The sequence below is a fragment of the Eurosta solidaginis genome, chromosome X, assembly GCF_040869045.1.
Source record: "Eurosta solidaginis isolate ZX-2024a chromosome X, ASM4086904v1, whole genome shotgun sequence".
Lineage (NCBI taxonomy): Eukaryota > Metazoa > Arthropoda > Insecta > Diptera > Tephritidae > Eurosta > Eurosta solidaginis.
The window spans coordinates 122,398,985-122,417,962 of NC_090324.1; the positions used below are offsets into that span (position 1 = coordinate 122,398,985).

Consider the following 18,978-nt stretch of genomic DNA (forward strand, 5'->3'; position numbering starts at 1 on the left):
TCCGTAGTTGAGTTGGTAGCAATGCGGTTGCTGATGCTCGGCCCCCGTCTTCTTCCCCCTCTTGGAACCAACGCCTTTAATAACCCTCATTCATACGGCTGAGTTCTCAGGTGCCGTATTTCCTCAAAATGCTTACGGAGATGACTCCTTAAGCTCCTGGGCGGTGTTGGCTCATCAATAAGATGTCTGTTGGGATGCCCAGGTTTCTGGGTATTCAACAGGAACTGTTTGGTTAGCATCTTATTTCTCTCCCTGATGGTGAGTATTCTCGCCTCATTATGTAGATAGTGTTCTGGGGACATAAGAAGACAGCTCGTGGCGGTTCTGAGTGCAGTATTTTCGCAGGCCTGTAGCTTCTTCCAATGGGTAATTTTTAGGCTTGGCGACCATATGGGTGACGCGTAGCACGTAAAAGGCTGGCCAATTGCTTTGTATGTATTAATGAGCGTTTCTTTATCTTTTCCCCAGGTACTGCCAGCAAGGGATTTGGGGATTTTATTACGGCTCTGGATTTTCGGAACAATTGCGGCTGCGTGCTCACCAAAATGTTGCATCTGTGAGTGAAGAATAAATAGCACCAGCGAACAAAAACTATTTTTTTAACATACTAAACATTTATTTTATATTATTTCCAGGCGAAGAAGATCAAACTTATGTGCAATGGATGTGGCTGCAAAAAGGTACATTAAAGCCCTGCTAATGCGGTCATTGGTCAAAATTGGTTGAGAAAGCTCCTGTCTAAACTTATTACTTTTAAATAAATGCAAATCTATTTTTATTAAGAACCAAATAAATTATTAAGCAACCAAATAAATTCACAAAACCAACAAATGAAAACATGGTGAGATATTTAGTAAATATAAAACGAATAAAATTGCTTACAAGTAAACAACAAATGGAATAGAAAACGTACATTTGACGAGAGCTGCTTTCAGTTTAGCCAACAAACAACAATTGGCATTATATTATTAATATAAATAATAATAATTTAATACTTTATAAACACTGTAATTAATTTATGTTGATTATATTTAAAAATCTTTGGTGGCTACTTGTTGTTCACGTCCAAGGGCGTTCCGTAGTCTACGCCTTAGCGCCCCCTCCACCATATGTTTGCGCGCAAACCCCAATCTACCGGGTACCCCAATGCTTGCCGAAGGACGCCCAGGCCCCGGGCCACAACAGCAGTTGCGTCCTGGCCTTCCTCAACGCAGGTGTAGTTACCCGTCACTTACTCCCAGAGTGGCGACGTCCCCCCCCATGCACTTCAGAATTCTGCAGTAAAACTGTAATGGACTAACTGGGAAGATCACGGAGATAGTCGATTTCATGAAGAGGCATTGCTGCGATTCAAGAGACTAAACTCACAGCAAGATCTGCACTGCAAACCTGTTCTGGGTATAATGTCCACAGAAAAGATCGCGAGATCGGAAATGGAGGCGGCCTCGCGTTTATCATACACCACACTGTGCAATATCATATATTTGATCCCGACATCGACCGCAGGGACAGTGTCTTAGAACGTCAAGGATTATCTGTCCGGTCAGGCGATGCAAACCTAGAAATCATCAACATCGACATCCGTCCTGCCACCTGTTGCCCCAGTGGATACCGCCCTAATATCAGAGCCTTACCCACTGGCAACAATCGCATTATCTTAGGCGACTTTAATGCCCATAACGATCTATGGCACTCAAATTTGCGGGCGGACAGTAGGGGTGAGATGTTGGCAGATCAAATAAAAGAAACGACGTTCTGCACAATAAACGGAGACGCCCCCACACGTATGGTAGCAAGCTGTCACAGTTCGCCGGATATCTCAATTGTGAGCGCAGAACTCGTTAACTGCATCAACTGACATCCGATGGTAACATTGGCATCCGACCACCTGCCCATACTTATTTCGTTCGAGCGTACCGCCGACTTCATCGTTCCAGAAAAACGCACTTTCATAAACTTTAAAAAAGGAAAGTGGGAGGAATACAAATATTTTTAACAGGCAACCTCTTTGCTGCCCTCCCTATCCCGACTGATTCCCGCCAAGGGGAGCGTGATTTCCGCAAGGTCATTGAATCCGCCTCGGCACGTTTCATTCCCGCCGGGAGAATTCCCGAAATTCGGCCCACTTCCCGGTGGAGGCCGCAAATTTAGCGAGAGAACGTGACCTTATAAGACAGCTCGACCCAGGCGACCCCTAAATAAGGGATATAAAACAACGCATCAGATTGCTTGTGGATGAACACGCTGGCGAAATTGGAGGAGCATTTAAGTGCTTGTAACCTCTCTGCTGGTGTGGGTAGCTTTGGTCCACCGTAAAGTCCCTATCGAATCCGTCTAAGCACAATGACAAAATTTCCATCGCCTTTGGAGTTGAAGTGCTATCGAAAGCGAAAAAATGCGTGAGCATTCTACGGTTGACAAAGTTAGACGGCGGGCCAACAAACGCGCACATAAACATAAATTCAGAGCGTCCCCAATTACCATCACCACCAAAGAGGTTAAGGATGCCATCGGTCATGCTAAACCACCTAACGCAGTGGGCCCAGGCGGCATAGCCATGCCGATGCTTAAAAGCCTAGGGAAAGAGGGTTTCAAATATTTAGCGCATGCCTTTAACCTGTCTCTTTCCACCTTTGTCATACCCGAAAAGTGGAAAATGGCCAAGGTGGTCCCGCTACTAAAGCCTGGGAAACCAACTAACATAGAGTCGTATCGTCCGATATCTCTCCTATCGCCAGTAGGAAAGACGCTTGAAGCCATTTTGCTCCCCTATTTCCAGGCAAATTTTCAGCTAGCCTGTCATGAGCCATACTTGAGAAAACTCCATAGCACTACCACCGCGCTAAATGCCATTAGCACCCAGATAAATTGCGGTCTAAATCAAAACCCCCACCATAGAACAGTACTCGTAGCGCTAGACCTATCAAAAGCTTTTGATACGGTCAACCATGGCTCGACCTGGAAGGGTCTACACTTCCCCCATGTCTTAAAAGGTGGACCACAAATTATTTGGGTGGTCGGCAGGCATCGGTGCAATTTAGAAACGAATCAAAACCAAGAAGAATTAAACAAGGGGTGCCAAAGCTAAGCTACCTTCACCACCGGAAGGAGTCACAATCGTTTCCTACGCCGATGACTGCACAATAATGGCCACAGGCCCAGGCCCACAGATCGATGAGCTATGCAATAAAATAAACGGCTAGCTCCCTGATCTCTCAAGTTTTTTCGCCTCGCGAAACCTGGCACTATCACCGACTAAATCTTCCGCGACCTTATTTACAACATGGACGTCCCAAATGTCGACCATTTTAAACATCCACGTCGATGGCACTACGCTACCGACTGTCCTACACCCCAAAATCTTGGGTGTGACGTTTGATCTGGATCTACATTTTGGTGAGCACGCAGCCGCAATTGTTCCGAAAATCCAGAGCCGTAATAAAATCCTCAAATCCCTTGCTACTCGATACAATCATAAAACGTGGCTACTCGATACAATCATAAAACGTGGGCCTGGCACTAAAGAGCAACCAACTATGCTTTGTATTTAGTTTTTTGCAACCATTCTTTTTAGGTAAGGGTAATCGCTATGTATTGGATGTGGCTGGAAAAGGGTGCACCCAAACGGTGTGAATGTGGATTTTATTTCTAATTAAAGGAAGTAAAACCAATTTAAAAAGAATTACAGCAAAAGTCAACTTAAAACCGTGGTATATATTCGTCCGATATATTATTAATTTGAATATAATTGTTTACACATTCTAAATAAACTAAGAATATTAGCCTATGGTATAACCAGTCAAGAGGTAACCACTATTACCATTCATATTTACTTCAGGATGTGTGCGATTGGGCAATATTTGATAGTAACGTAGCCAATTTCAAGTCAAATGAAAATTTGTGACATTAGAGTTGGTTTTCAGCTCTACATACAAGTCCATTAACAATTCCTTGCTAAGACTGTCCAACACTATTGGGCGTGAAGGTTTTACAAAGCGTAATAAAGCTTGCACGATGTTACTTGGGTGTTCCTTTGCTGCTATGACAAGTGCATCGAACTTGACGCGCATTAACTCACATGCACGCCGGTTTTCTATCTGCCATTTCTGCGCCGGCGCTGCTGGAACTGTTGCAGATGGGTTATTTGTTTCGCTATAATCGCCGGTGCTGCCGCTATTAGGGGACGCTGCTGTTGTTGTAAGAGTGCTTGATGTTGCACCCGAAGTTGCTGCAGAAAAAAGAGTTAAGTTATTACAGCTAGCAAGGTTTTATTGTGCTGCAATGGCGAAAACCTGTCCGAGGATTTTGAGCATACAAATTTAGGTCGTTCTGTAAACAAGACCAGAAAGGCTTTGGAGAATTCTCCAAGTGAGTTTTTGGCAATATTTTTATGCAGATCAAGCCTGTCTAATCGTTTATTCAATGTTACTTACCCGCATCATCTTCGCTTAGTTTCTGCCTTTTACTGCTTGGCTCTCTTTCTTCAATGGGTGTACTTGGCTCAGTTGCGGCCTCGGGCACCTGCTGATCCTTCCCTTGATAGCATTCTCGCAGCACCGAATATAAATTTACCGAGATACAACGTTGCAGTTGCTCTTGCATTGCTTGCTTCTGTGGCACATTACCTGAATGCATGTGCTCAAGTGTCGCCTCAGTGTTAGCGCCAATTGAATTCAGAAAGCTTGCAGGTAGCAGACCACTTGTACCACTCTCATACATTAAATAACTACCAAATCCGCTTACACCCGTATATGAGATGTTATGATTTTTATTATAAATTTATTAAAAGTCGCCAATACACAGCTGACAGCCGTAACTGACAATATTTCAAATGGATTGGGTTGCGTGAAATTAAAGAGTAGCAAAAAATATTACTATGTATAAAACAGCTGATAGGGTTGTTGTATGTCAATTTCGTTAAGTAACTAAGTTAGTGAAACCGAAGAAAACTAAGCCGCAAATCTGGACTAACTTAAGTCACAACTAAGTTTTAGCCTAAGTTGAGTTGGTGAAATCGGCCCATAAACACATAGACACATATACACGCTGCCACTCATTCAAGCCAGTTTGGAGACATGCTGTCGTTAAAAACACGAAGAGACAAGTAAATGAGAAAAGCCTAACCGGTCGAAGTTGTTTAAGAGTAGAGAATAGGAGACTTTATCAAACTCCTTACTAAAATCTGTGTAAATAACATCACTTTCGCATTAGATTATCCAGATGCCAAAGAAAATCCTCAGCACTAATAAAAGTAACTAATGCCGAATTCAGTTGGGACAAACCAAATGTATAATCTGACGGCACCAAATCGGATGAATTCGAATAGTTAGATTTGAAAACATATAGATTTGAAACATATTAGCAATTATGGCATTATTGTTCGAAGTATGCTCGTCAAGCTTCATTGTAGAAGAAAACCTTTTAGTCTTTCTTTTCGAGTTAACGAAACTGCAAATGCCTTAGAGTTACAAAAAATTTGACTCCTAATCCTACTAATACACTCTTTATAGCAACTGCTCTTTAAGGTGTTATATTTGTGACATAAAATAGATTAAGCAGCATAGACAGTTTTTGTACAAGATAGTTTGTATCGCTTGAAGGAACGTGCACCAAGCAGTTGATGTAGCTGTCGAGGTGTCCGATAAAGGTATGCATTTGTGAAAAATATGGTTAAGCACATGCTAAAGTGAGATACACTCACTCAAATATCCCCCTTGTACTCAGGCCAGGTAATTTTTGAAATCTCGCTGACTAGCTCGGACCTATTGGCTTTCCTGAATAGAAACCGGCGAGGAGTCACACACGCAATTTTGGAGCTATGCTTTAGAAGATTTTGAGATTCGAATAAATAAGAGCAGGATGATAGATATCATCAGGGAAAGCAAACGGATCACATATATTTACAGAACACCTCGACGTGTCATCTACAAATATCAAGTCCAAATATTTACCAAATTTGTTATGAACATTGCTCAATTGATAAAGTCCGGGATCGGCTAGGTCGTTTAAAAACTTGTAGAATATAGCAAGGGAAGATGCAGGAACCAGCAAACCACCCATGCGACTCCAAGACACCCAAGGCAGATTAAAGTCACCAAGCAATACGACAGAATCCGAAGACCTGGTCATAGAAACCACTGATTTATCTATGGACGAATGCTTCAAATATAAGGAAATAACAGATTGTGGCGGAATGTAACTTGTTACAATATATATATACATTGAAAACAGATTTACACGTATGCAAAGCACTTCGACATCGTCAGAGTTAGCGAAATGCACCACCTCCGCAGAAAACCTAGTGTGAACTGCAATCAAGACTCCTCCACCAATTCTGCCCGGCCGGTCTTTTCTGAAGATCTCATAAGAATCACATAAAATTTCAGAATTAACAAGTAAGGAAGCCTAAGTTCGGGTGTAACCGAACATTACATACTCAGCTGAGAGCTTAGATGCGTTGGTTTCGTAGGGTTTCGTAGATGTTATAAGTGGCTTTAATTCCATATCACATACGTTTGGGAAATATCGACCAAATTGTTGACCAAGGTTTTTGGAACGATATTCCTTCATCCTTTGTCAAATAAGGGAAAATCACCATGTACGAAAATGGACTTAGGGTAACACTGGAACGTGTTTGTATGGCATGGGTATCAAATGAAAGGTATTAAAGAGTATTTTCATTTCATTTAATTTCATTTATTTGCAAATATTAAATAGTTCTTAAATTAATTAAATAATTAATAAATTAAATTAATGAAACTTATATACATATATGGACCGGAGAACTTAAAACGCAGAGTTTAAAATAATTAAAAATGTAAACCTTGGTAGTGAAAATCCGTAACGCTCAGTGAGTTAAACCCACGCATAGCACGGGCAATAGGAGCATTACAGGCATAATTAGTTTTAAGATTATCACCATAAAAGGGATAGAAATTTCGGAGAGAATGTTGAGGAACATTAAATCGAAACCGCTCCAGCATGTACGGGCAGTCAATAAACCCATTAATAATGTTATAAGCGAAACTTAAGCAGATAATAGATCTACGATCCAACAAGGACATAAGTTGTAATAGCAAGAGACGAGAAGAATAAGGAGGCATAGGTTCAGAGAAGTTTAAAGGTCGAAGAGCATATTTAAGACAGATCTTCTGTATACGCTCTATTCTCTTTACAGCTGTCTGCTGGCTTGGCCTCCAAATAAAAACTGCATATTCCAAACGCGACCCAACAAAGGCCGTGAATAATAACTTGATCGTATACGGATCTGAGAATTTTATAGTATTACGCCTAACGAAACCAAGCATAGAATATGATTTAGCAGTTATATAGTTTACGTGATTGTTAAACGAGAACTTACTATCAAAGATAATACCAAGATCTTTAATCTCATTAACACACTGAAGCTTACAATTTGAAATTCTGTGAATCGTATGTAGTGTACTAGTTGTTTCGCATAAGTTATGTGGAAACATTTGGCGGGGTTCAAGGACAGATGAGATTCCTCGCACCAGCGATAGAGTTTGTTAATGTCATTTTGTAATCTTGAGGCATCAGCTGGCCCCTTAATTGCCGAGAATAGCTTTAGGTCATCAGCGTAAAGCAAACACTTGGCGATCGCGAAGCAACTACTAATGTCGTTGATAAAAAGAATAAAAAACAAGTAAGGACGGGACTGTCTTGGGCTGTGCCGAAGGCTTCATACCTTTCATGAATGGGGCTGAACAATAATCTTACCCCCTTCGTAATCTTCAAATAATCGGATGTATAGGATAAGAAATATATAGTGAACAGATCTACATACCTAAACGATTTTTAAGATAAATATAAATATTGTAACGAATTTACTTGCAAATCCTCTTATTTGCAATCCTCTGCTAAGTTCGAATCACTGAACTGTTGAATAAATAACTCCAATTTGTAATAATGCAAAATGGCCTTTATTAAAGTACTTCACAATACACTCAACTGTGCAACGAATAGCTTGCTTAATAACCACACTGATTGATAGCTCAATGAAACTATACTATTCAAAATAATACTGCTATTGCTCGCTAGATATCGTCTTAATCGCAACTGCTTGACAACTCAAATCAAACTGAATTACTTCTTACTCGCTGGCGCCGCTTTTATAGTTTACGCTGCATACTTCTAGGCTCTTCGATTTCCAGAAGTTACTAGTTGTTTCGGCTACAAAATCGCCAGCCACAACTACGTGCACAAATTATTGCTCTCTCTTGTGACAACTCAGATAAGGTATATGCATGTGTTTGTAGTTTACAGTCTCCCTCACACACATAAGCGTATAAGTAAATTCATCTGTGTGTGACATCTCATCTCTCGCTGCCTTGTATGTAAATGTTGCTCGTCGGAATGTGTACATATGTGTAGACGCAATTATTTATTCGTTTATGTAGATACATAATGATTGAATTATTGATGTGCATTCACGTCACTGCTTAGATCGGCTTAGAGCTGGCAGCACTCCTTAGTTTTGCTAATATTCGTAACACTGCCCTCCACCTAAGTCTGATCGTCCCGATCAGACAAATCTCTCGATCTAAACGCTGCTAGCATCGCCAAATGTACCACTCTTCTACTCCGTGGTTTCTCAATGCTTTGTATGCGGTAGATGGTATCACTGAGTTTCTTCACAATCTTGTATGGGCCTTCCCAACTGCACCGAAATTTGGATGGAACAACTTTCCGCCGGTGAGGGTTGTATAACAGTACCAAATCTCCCGCCAAGAACCTTTTCGAATTATTGTTCTCATGGTACCTGTGTTTCATCGTACCACTCAATACCCTGGTTCGTTCCTTTACACTCTGTTGTTTGGCCGATGAACTACTTCGTAGAGCTTGCGCTGGACGGATTTGCTTTGCATAATCAGTATCGTTCCCACGTTTCCCCAGAGTAGTGCGCTCTGGATTGAAACTACCCTCGCATTCCTTCTCGAAAATTCGTTGCTTCATTTTCCTGCGTCTTTTAGGTTTTGTCAATGCCAGTGTTTCTCTCGCAGGTACTTTTGATTTTGATTTATTTGGCCCATTCGATCTATCAACCTTTGCCTTCGACTTTCGTGGTCTTTGTCGAGTCTTTTCCACCAGTACCCGATTACTGCTGAACCCTTTTTCCAAACTACAGTTAAGTGGTATGTCCTGGTTCTTATAGCGCATAATTTTTCTCCGCATATCGATCCTGATGTCATGGTCAACCAAGAAGTCCACTCCCAATATGACTTCATCAACGATCTCCGCCACAACGAATTTGTGTAGAACCATGACTTTTCCAATTAATACCTCACAAACCACTTCGCCTTGGATTTGTTTATACTCGCCTGTGACCGTACGCAACCTTGCTCCAGGTAATGACTTTACTCTCCTGTAGACCAAATCAGATCGAATCAAGGAATGAGATGCCCCCGTATCTACAGTCAGTACACGCTCTTTACCATCCACATTCCCTCTGACGGTAAGACTGCTTGATTTCCTTCCAATTTGCGACACAGATATCACAGGACATTCAATAGCCGGGGCAAGTTTTCGTTCTTTACATTCGACACGCTCTTGCTCATTTCCGCCAGCTTTGCGTTTACGGCCACCCACATTGTTGGAACTATTAGGACCAAGATCGCAATGACGTACAATGTGACCTGGGTTGCCGCACTTGAAACATTTAATAACTGCGGCATTCTTCTGTTGTGATCCCTTCAGTGCTTCCAAAATAGTGTCTACCCAATCTGGTCTTTCTACTTCCACACGATGAGCTTTTGTATGCTGGTTTACTCAATAATGACGCCGTTTCCTGAGTCAATGCATGGGACACCGTTTCAGAAAATGTTTGCTTTGGGTTCGCGTATGTGGCTCGCTTCGTTTCGACGTCCCGTATGCCATTTATAAAGCTTTGAATCTTAACTCTTTCCGTGTATTCCACGGGTGCGTCCGCATTTGCAAGATGAGCCAATCTTTCAATATCTGAAGCAAACTCCTGCAATGTCTCATTCGCTTTTTGGTAGCGGTTTTGCAACTCAATTTGGAATATCTGTTTTCTATGCTCGCTTCCATAACGTCGTTCTACAGCAGCCATCAATGCTTCATAATTGTTCCGCTCTACTTCGGGAATCGTCTGTAGAATTTCCGCTGCTGGCCCCTTCAATGCCACGAACATTGCAGCAACTTTATCTTCCGCATTCCAGTTGTTCACTGCTGCGGTCTTCTCAAACAGTAGCTTAAAGACCTGGAAAGGAACAGAACCGTCAAAGGATGGTGTTTTTACCTTTGTATTGCTTGCTGAAACAGCTGGGCGATTCATTTGCAACTCCTGTATACGACCTCTCAAAGCTTCTATCTCGGCATCAATTTTGTCCTCGAGCTGCACAATTTTTGTATCCTGTGCTTCCAGCTTTGATGTTACCCTTATCTCCTGTGCCTCCAGCTGCGAGGATATGCGGGCCTCCTGTGCTTTCAACTGCTCAGCGAACTGAGATGTCATATATGTCTTTTGCTCTTCCAGTTGAGTTTCCATCTTGGATGTAATCTGTGTCGACATTTCTGACATACGCGTTTCTTGTGCTTCAATCTTCGATGTTATGCGTGTCTCCTGCGATTCCAGTTGAGATGACATTTGTGACGACATTTCTGAAATGCGTGCCTCCTGTGCTTCCATCTTGGATGTTACTGTCGATGTTTGAGCAGTTATTGCAGCCAATATCATGTTCAAGTCTGTGCTCGTAACTGTCTGGGATGTTTCGTTTTTCTCTTCAATTTTTGTTGTTGTCTCGTCCCAATCAGGATAAAAGACAAACTCGTCCACATCAATTCCTTGCGATTCAATTACCTCTCGTAGCCGTGCTTGAAGTTCGATCTTATTGCCAGTTGTATTTAATCCACGGTTCTCCAACTCCTTTTTCAGTTGCTGGATCTTCAATTCACTGAACTTTGCCATGTCCTTGTTGTCTGCTGGAATTTATTCAACAATTCCTCTTCTGACACCAATTGTAACGAATTTACTTGCAAATCCTCTTATGTGCAATCCTCTGCTAAGTTCGAATCACTAAACTGTTGAATAAATAACTCCAATTTGTAATAATGCAAAATGGCCTTTATTAAAGTACTTCACAATACACTCAACTGTGCATCGAATAGCTTGCTTAATAACCACACTGATTGATAGCTCAATGAAACTATACTATTCAAAATAATACTGCTATTGCTCGCTAGATATCGTCTTAATCGCAACTGCTTGACAACTCAAATCAAACTGAATTACTTCTTACTCGCTGGCGCCGCTTTTATAGTTTACGCTGCATACTTCTAGGCTCTTCGATTTCCAGAAGTTACTAGTTGTTTCGGCTACAAAATCGCCAGCCACAACTACGTGCACAAATTATTGCTCTCTCTTGTGACAACTCAGATAAGGTATATGCATGTGTTTGTAGTTTACAGTCTCCCTCACACACATAAGCGTATAAGTAAATTCATCTGTGTGTGACATCTCATCTCTCGCTGCCTTGTATGTAAATGTTGCTCGTCGGAATGTGTACATATGTGTAGACGCAATTATTTATTCGTTTATGTAGATACATAATGATTGAATTATTGATGTGCATTCACGTCACTGCTTAGATCGGCTTAGAGCTGGCAGCACTCCTTAGTTTTGCTAATATTCGTAACAATATAAAATAAATAAAATATAAATAAGTTCGGGTGTAACCGAATATTACATACTCAGTTGAGAGCTATGGTGACAACATAAGGGAAAATAACCATGTAGGAAAATGAACCAATGGTAATCCTGGAATGTATTTGTATGACTTGTGTATCAAACGAAAGGTATTAAAGAGTATTTTATGAGGGAGTGGGCCATAGTTCTATAGGTGGACGCCATTTAGGGATATCGCCATAAAGGTGGATCAGGGTTGACTCTAGAATTTGTTTGTACGATATGGGTATCAAATGAAAGGTGTTAATGAGTATTTTAAAAGGGAGTGATCCTTAGTTCCGTAGGTGTACGCCGTTTCGAGATATCGCCATAAAGGTGGACCAGGGGTGACCCTAGAATTTGTTTGTACGATATGGGTATCAAATGAAAGGGTTTAATGAACATTTTAAAAGGGAGTGGGCCTTAGTTCTATAGGTGGACGCCTTTTCGAGATGTCGCCATAGAGGTGGACCAGGGGTGACTCTAGAATGCGTTTGTACAATATGGGTATCAAACGAAAGGTGTTACTGAGTATTTCAAAAGGGCGTGGGGTTTAGTTCTATAGGTCGACGCCTTTTCGAGATATCGTCATTAAGGTGGGCCAGGGCTGACTCTAGAATGTGTTTGTACTATATGGGTATGAAATGAAAGGTATTAATGAGGGTTTTAAAAGGGAGTGGTGGTAGTTGCATAGGTGGTCGCCTTTTCGAGATATCGGCATAAAGGTGGACCAGGGGTGACTCTAGAATGCGTTTGTACAATATGGGTATCAAACGAAAGGTGTTAATGAGTATTTTAAAATGGCGGGGGTAATAGTTCTATAGGTGGACGCCTTTTCGAGATATCGCCATAAATGTGGACCAGGGGTGACTCTAGAATGTGTTTGTACGATATGGGTATCAAATTAAAGGTATTAATGAGGGTTTTAAAAGGGAGTCGTGGTAGTTGTATAGGTGGCCGCCTTTTCGAGATATCGGCATAAAGGTGGACGAGGGGTGACTCTAGAATGCGTTTGTACAATAGGGTATCAAACGAAAGGTGTTAATGAGTATTTTAAAAGGGCGTGGGGCTTAGTTCTATAGGTGGACGCCTTTTCGAGATATTGCCATAAAGGTGGACCAGGGGTGACTCTAGAATGTGTTTGTACGATATGGGTATCAAATTAGAGGTATTAATGAGGGTTTTAAAAGGGAGTGGTGGTAGTTGTATAGGTGGTCGCCTTTTCGAGATATCGGCATAAAGGTGTACCAGGGGTAACTCTAGAATGCATTTGTACAATATGGGTATCAAACGAAAGGTGTTAATGAGTATTTGAAATAAGCGTGGGGCCTAGTTCTATAGGTGGACGCCTTTTCGAGATATCGCCGTAAAGGTAGACCAGGGTTGACTCTAGAATGTGTCTGTACGATATGGGTATCAAATTAAAGGTATTAATGAGGGTTTTAAAAGGAGTGGTGGTAGTTGTATAGGTGGTCGCCTTTTCGAGATATCGGCATAAAGGTGGACAAGGGGTGAATCTAGAATGCGTTTGTACAATAAGGGTATCAAACGAAAGGTGCTAATGAGTATTTTAAATGGGAGTGGGCCTTAGTTCTATAGGTGGTCGCCTTTTCGAGATATCGCCATAAAGGTGGACCAGGGGTGACTCTAGAATATGTTTGTACGATATGGGTATCAAATGATCCGATTCGATATATCGCCATAAAGGGGACCAGGGGTGACTCTAGAATGTGTTTGTATGATATAGGTATCAAATTGAAGGTATTAATGAGGCTTTTTAAAGGGAGCGGTGGTAGTAGTATAAGTGAAGGCGTTTTCCAGATATCGAACGAAATGTGGACCAGTGTGACCCAGAACATCATCTGTTTATTTATATATATAATACCACGAACAGTATTCATACCAAGATTTCAAGGGTTTTTTATTTCGCCCTGCAGAACTTTTTCATTTCATTCTACTTAATATGGTAGGTGTCACACCCATTTTACACAGTTTTTTTCTAAAGTTATATTTTGCGTCAATAAACCAATCCAAATACCATGTTTCATCCCTTTTTTCGTATCTGGTATAGAATTATGGCATTTTTTTCGATTTTGGTAATTTTCGATATCGAAAAAGTGGGCGTGGTCATAGTCGGATTTCGGCCATTTTTTATACCAATACAAAGTGAGCTCAGATAAGTACGTGAACTGAATTTAATAAAGATATATCGATTTTTGCTCAAGTTATCGTGTTAACGGCCGAGCGGAAGGACAGACGGTCGACTTATGGCATTAAAAGTATCCTAGACAAATTAAATGAAAAAGGGCGGAGCCACGCCCATTTTGAAATTTTCTTTTATTTTTGCATTTTGTTGCACCATATAATTACTGGAGTTGAATGTTGACATAATTTACTTTTATACTGTAAAGATATTAAATTTTTTGTTAAAATTTGACTTAAAAAAAAAATTTTTTTTTTAAGTGGGCGTGGTCGTTCTCCGATTTTGCTAATTTTTATTAAGCATACATATATAGGAGTAATGTTTCTGCCAAATTTCATCATGATATCTTCAACGACTGCCAAATTACATCTTGCAAAAGTTTTAAATTACGTTCTTTTAAATGTAGGCGGTGCCACGCCCACTGTACAAAATTTTACTAATTTTCTATTCTGCGTCATCAGTTCAACTCACCTACCAAGTTTCATCGCTTTATCCGTCTTTGGTAATGAATTATCGCACTTTTCCGGTTTTTCGAAATTTTCGATATCGAAAAAGTGGGCGTGGTTATAGTCCGATATTGTTCACTTTAAATAGCGATCTGAGATGAGTGCTCAGGAACCTACATACCAAATTTCATCAAGATACCTCAAAATTTACTCAAGTTATCGTGTTAACGGACAGACGGACGGACGGACAGACGGACGGACGGACGGACATGGCTCAATCAAATTTTTTTTCGATCCTGATGATTTTGATATATGGAAGTCTATATCTATCTCGATTCCTTTATAGCTGTACAACCAACCGTTATCCAATCAAAGTTAATATACTCTGTGAGCTCTGCTCAACTGAGTATAATAAAAATTACGTAGGTACTTTGTGTGAGGATGCAAAGTTTCAGGTTTTGTGTGGTCTGCGTGTAAAAGTATTTCAACAATATATGACATAAACGTAACTATTTGATGAATTTTGAAGCTTCTAGCCGTAAAAAAGGGGCAAAAATGACAGTTTATTTGGGATATATAATATATATACCACCGATCTCTATGGTTTTTTCAGACAACAATATATGCTATATACGTAAGCATTTGGTGAAATTTGAAGCTTCTAGCTGTTAAAATGGGGCAGAAATTGCGCAAAGTTTCTTATCTGAACAATCGTTTGTATGAGATATATACTATATATACCATGGGTCTCTATGTTTTTTCAGACAACAATATATGCTATACATGAAAACATTTGGTGAAATTTGAACATATCTAAACGATTTTTAATATAAATATAAAATAAAAAATAGGTAGGTACTTTGTGTGAGGATGCAAAGCTTCACGTTTTTTGTGGTCTGCATGTAAAAACTATGATTACGAATCACGTATTTCAAAAATATATGACGTAAACGTAACTATTTGATGAAATTTTATGAATTTTGAAGCCTCTAGCCGTAAAAAAGGGGCAAAAATGACAGTTTATATGAAGTATATAATATATATACCACCGATCTCTATGATTTTTTCAGACAACAATATATGCTATATACGTAAGCATTCGGTGAAATTTGAAGCTTCTAGCTGTTAAAATGGGGCTGAAATTGCGCAAATATATACATATATACTATATATATATATTACGAAAAGTTTCTTATCTGAACAATCGGTTGTGGGGGATATATACTATATATGTATTTATGTATTTATTTATTTGAGTCTTTGAATTTATAGATTCTTACAGACTATATTATGCAAATTTTTACATTAACTTAATCCTAAGAAAAATGAGATCTTAGATTGTTAATTAAGGCAGCGTAAGGAAATGTATAGTCAGCACCTGAGGAGTTAAAAAACATATTCAGATCAGCACAAGCCCTAGAAATGGGAGCATTTATACCATAAATAGTTCTAGAAAACCCAATTTTTAAGGGTTCAAACTGTCGGAGGTTTCTGCATGGTACATTAAACTGAATTTTATCAAGAAGTGATGGACAATCAACAGTCCCTGAAATTATGCCAATGACAAATGAGCAAGATAGAATGGATCGTCTATTTGCAAGCGAGTTTAGATCAATTAAAAGGCATCGAGATTCATATGAAGGCATTGGCTCGAAGAGCAAATCGTAAAAAAACTTTCTGAACACGCTCAAGCCGATTAGACACGCCAATTTGGTAGGGTCCCCATATGACAGCCGCATACTCCAACTTCGACCTGACAAAGGCACAATATAGTGACTTCATAGTGTAGGGACTGGTGAATGCGGAACAATTACGTCGTATGAACGCAGACATTGCGTAAGATGGAGTTATGACATAGTTTACATGCGTAGAGAAAATAAATTTAGTGTCAAAATACACCCCTAGGTCTTTGATTTCTTCAACAGATTGCAATGTATAGCTAGCGATACTATAGCAAGTACGAAGGGTATTAACTGATTTTGAAAAAGTCACATGAAAGCATTTTTTAATGTTTAACGATAAACGATTTAAACTACACCAGTTTTCGACATTATTAAGGTCTGATTGCAGACTTTCAGAGTCGCCAGAACTATTTATAGCAGCAAACACTTTTAGATCATCCGCATACAGCAGATATTCCGCAAACGAGAAGCATGAGCCAATGTCGTTTATAAAAAGTATAAACAGGAGAGGTCCTAGAATGCTACCTTGTGGGACTCCTGAGGATGCAATGAAGGGACGGGATGTGGTATTATCAACATCTACCACACAGCGCCTTTTAGATAAGTAAGACTTAATCCACATCAAAAAAGTAGAGTGAAAACCCAAAGCAGCCAGCTTCAATAAAAGTAATCTGTGAGAAACTTTGTCGAATGCCTTCGAGAAGTCAGTATAAATTGTATCAACTTGAAATTTATTCTGAAAAGCAGAAATGCAGTATTCACTAAACACTGTTAGGTTGCTTACAGTTGAGCGATTTGGTACGAAACCGTGTTGGTTGATAGTGATTAAACTTTTAAACGCAAAATACAATTTGTCATTGACAATAATTTCAAAAAGTTTGGACACCGAAGATAGCTTCGAAATCGGTCTATAATTGCGAACATCGTTTTTATTGCCACTCTGAAATATAGGTGAAACCGTTGTCAATTTCCAGTCATCCACAAAAAGACCAGCGGCCAGAGAATTGTTGAAAATGATTGTGAGTGGCATTGCCAAACACAGACAGCTTTTTAGCAAAATGACTGAGAGGCCGTCAGAGTCAGTCTTAGTTGACGGCTTAAGTTTCTTTATGCCGTTTATAACATCCGAAACGTATACACGCAGAGACCTGAAGTTAAGAGAAAAATCCTTCGTGGAAGGAAAACTTGAATCAGAGAGCAAATCGGATTCAAAGTTGGAGCAAAAAAATCAGGAAATAAATTAGCGGAATCTACAGCACTATTAGCAAATGTGCTATCGTAGAATACATTATTTGGAACTGTCGAAGAAGCCTTTTTAGATTTTATGAAGCCCCAAAAAGCCTTCGAGTTAGAAACTATATTTTTCTCAAAACTTAAAATGTAGTTTCTATACAGAAACTTATTCAAACAGTTGAACTCCTTCAAATAGTATTGAAATTTAGAGTGGTGTACTGCATTCCCAGTTTTTTTGTACAGCTTCCCAAATTTGTTTTTTAGATTCCTCAAATGCATTAACCGCTTGAAATGCCAGGGTGTCTTGTATGGTTTTATTTTTAAAATAGGAACATGCTGCAAGCACAACTCATAAACCTTATTTTTAAAAGATGAATAACAAGATGTAACATCTTTGCCACAGAAAGCATCGCACCAATCAATGCTTGAAAAAATTTAATTTAAGGTAGATAGGTCACAAGCGCTATAGTTAAATTTTATACCAGCCTCAGGAGCAACGTCGGCAAATTCATAAAATTCCAACTCCAGAGAAAGAGGAACGTGATGTTTATCGGCTTGCGAGATTGGTGTGATGCATTCCGACAAAGTGTAATGAATATTATTAGAAATGAATACTAAATCTAGAATTCTATTTAAACCGTTACAGAAATGATTAATTTGAACTAATTCAGTACTTAAAATATTATCTATAAGGTGAATTTCGGCTGAAGAGTTGACATTAGTGGCCATAAGTGCACCCGTGCTATCAATTCGGGACCAATTCAAATGGCATAAATTAAAATCCCCGAGGACACAAAGATGGTTGTCACCAACAATATTTGATGCTAATGAAACAACATTGTCAGCATGTGCAAAGTATAAACCATCTGCACTATTCGGTGGAATATACGAGGCGCATACATAGAATATATCAGACGAACCATGCACACGTACGCAAAGCTGGTCAATGATTGTGTCCGAGTTGGTAAGTGTTACCAATGCGGCGCGGAATTTCCTCCAAACAGCAATAAGAACGCCACCACCTCGGAGGCAACCAGTTTTAACAGGATCACGGTCTTTACGAAAAACGTCATAAAGATTAAGATCAAAAATTTCGCTATCAAAGAAGTTATCATTCAGCCAAGATTCAACAAACACAAATATATCATAATCTAGGTCAGAGCTATACCTGTATACAGCCGAACATTTGGTCCGAAGGCCACACATATTTTGAAAATATATTTTTAAGCATTTTTTAGCCGAACTTGATACAGCTACATTATGAGGAGGCCTCCTGGTTCGCACGAAAGGAACGAAAAGGTCGTACTGTGACATTAGCTGGCCAGAGTTCTGATTTTAAAACAGTGTCAGAAACTGCAACAGGAACGCCAAGCTTGAAATTAACCCATTTAAGGGTTTTTGGCTCAACGCCTTTTTTGACCAATTGGTAGCAAGTTAGTTGACTTTTATCAAGAGCAGCATGTAGGGAAACGTAATCTATGATGTTTTCTTCGGTTACGGTGTGCAAAAATGATGATAAATGAAACCATTCAATTCGCCTCACGGCGTCACGTCGCACAACATCCAAATCTGTATTTAAGCTTGTACCAACAACAATTTTTTGCATTTCTTTGTTTTGCGTGATCGCCTTATTTGACTGAGTGTTCTTCTTCTTATTTTTATACTCAGTTGAGCAGAGCTCACAGAGTATATTAACTTTGATTGCATAACGGT

General features: G+C 39.7%; 1 pseudogene; it reads right to left on the bottom strand.

The window, feature by feature from the left end:
- Positions 1 to 3,779: 3,779 nt before the first annotated feature.
- LOC137235110 (uncharacterized) lies at positions 3,780 to 18,471 on the bottom strand (annotated as a pseudogene).
- Positions 18,472 to 18,978: the final 507 nt, after the last annotated feature.